Genomic DNA, 1,845 nt, shown 5'->3' with positions numbered 1-1,845 from the left:
GGCGGCGCTCTGCCGCCGCCGCCGGACGTTGCCGCCGTTGCCTAGCGAGGGGCCGCAAACAACGGGCAGGGACCGGCGCGGCCTGCCCGGCAGCCGGGGGAGGGCCGGGAGCCGTAGCGGGGCTCGGCACCCCCCCACACCCTCCCTCCTCCTCCTCAGCCCCGGCGCCTGGATTCCGCGTCCCCGGGCGGCTCCCGAGACGTAGGAGCGACTCCGCTGCCGGCGCCTGTCAGGTTTGGAGTAGGAGGTGCGCTGCGAGACACGGCGAGCCTGGGGGATGCTCCCGGAACGCCTCTACCGGCAAAACAGCCTCCCGGGGCGTTCGCCCACGCCCCCTGCCCGCCCCCGCCCAGTGTTTGGGTGCCCGGGGCGCCTGCCCGCCTCACGGCCCCACACCTCTTCCCGAACGGTGAACGGGACCCCCCCCTTCCCGCCTTCCCTGCCCTCACACCCACAGCGGCTTGGTTCATTTTTTTTTTAATTTATTTATCTTTTTTTAATACAGTTTCAAAAGGGAAGGGGGTGGGGGGATGTCGGCAACTTAAAGCAGTGCTTGCTAAGGGATAAAAATAACGCGCCCGCACGAATAAACGGGGAAATGGCTCAAAATGTGTTTTGACTCTGTAGTCAGTAAGCTCACGTAGCGGTTTCTGCTTGCCGTGTCCTTCCCGACACCAGTCCTGATCTCAGTCTCACGCTTCGCGTGTTTGGTTCTAGTTCTGCTCCGTTAACAAGATGGGGCTTTTCTGTTTTTTCACCTTGGGATAGTTTCCCGGCTCTGGGTGGCTGAGTTCTCAAACTAAATGGAATAAAATGAGATGCAAAACCTCTTCTCTTTGCAACCACGAGACAGCAATTGTTTAAAGCTGCTTGTTTTCAACAAGCTTGAATTCTGGGGGCTTGGCTGATGGGTTCTGCCAGTGTGGTAATTAAGTTTTCTTAAAGGCAATGTGTGGGAGTTAGCAAGCAGGAAGTTCAGGAAACTTTCCCTTGCATTGGAAAGACTCTTAGAATTTGGGGAGGGAGAGAGGGGGAGAAAAAGATGCGTTTGGGAACCAGCAGTGCCTGTGAGGAGAAATCCAAAAACAGGTGTTCAGAAAAGACAGCTGTAAAGAAAGGCTGTTCCTTGGTGTTTACAGTTGTGCTACTGCACGGCGCTTATGTTGTAAGAACATAGATCCAGGGAGCAGTATAAGGAACAGTGGTTGCTGAAATACGTAATGAACAAAAAGTAATTACACGTGTACTTAAAGATGCAGATTAAAATCATAGAATCATAGAATCATAGAATTTCCCAGGCCGGAAGGGACCTCCAAGGGTCATCTAGTCCGACCTCCCCGCAGTCAGCAGGGACACCCCCAACTAGACCAGGTTGCCCAGGGCCTCGTCGAGCCTCTCCTTGAATATCTCCAGGGAAGGGGCCTCAACCACCTCCCTGGGCAACCTGTTCCAGTGCTCCACTACCCTCACAGTAAAGAACCCCCTTCTAATCTCCAATCTAAATCTGTTCCCCTCCAGCTTGAAGCCATTTCCCCTCGTCCTGTCACTGCAGGCCTTTCTAAACAGGTTCTCCCCAGCCTTCCTGTAGGCTCCCTTCAGGTACTGGAAGGCTGCTATTAGGTCTCCCTGGAGCCTCCTCTTCTCCAGGCTGAACAACCCCAGTTCCTTCAGCCTGTCCTTGTAGCAGAGGTGCTCCATCCCCTTGATCATCCTTGTGGCCCTCCTCTGGACCCTCTCCATCAGGTCCATGTCCTTCTTGTATTGAGGGCTCCAGACCTGCACACAATACTCCAGGTGAGGTCTCACCAGAGCAGAGTAAAGTGGCAGAATCACCTCTCTGGACCT

The 1,845-nt window shown here is 55.1% G+C and overlaps 1 protein-coding gene across 1 annotated transcript in view; it reads left to right on the top strand.

The window, feature by feature from the left end:
* The first annotated feature begins 124 nt into the window (after positions 1-124).
* KIF27 (kinesin family member 27) overlaps positions 125-1,845 on the top strand; it is a 37,408-nt gene continuing 35,687 nt past the window's right edge. Inside the window, exon 1 of the mRNA XM_014936809.1 lies at positions 125-247. The gene's annotated coding sequence lies outside the window, so the exon portion shown is untranslated. The remainder of the gene's footprint in view (positions 248-1,845) is intronic.

This window comes from Calidris pugnax, unplaced genomic scaffold (assembly GCF_001431845.1).
Source record: "Calidris pugnax isolate Ruff unplaced genomic scaffold, ASM143184v1 scaffold2, whole genome shotgun sequence".
Lineage (NCBI taxonomy): Eukaryota > Metazoa > Chordata > Aves > Charadriiformes > Scolopacidae > Calidris > Calidris pugnax.
The sequence above is the reverse complement of the archived record's forward strand: the minus strand, read 5'-3'. Positions and strand labels throughout refer to the sequence as shown.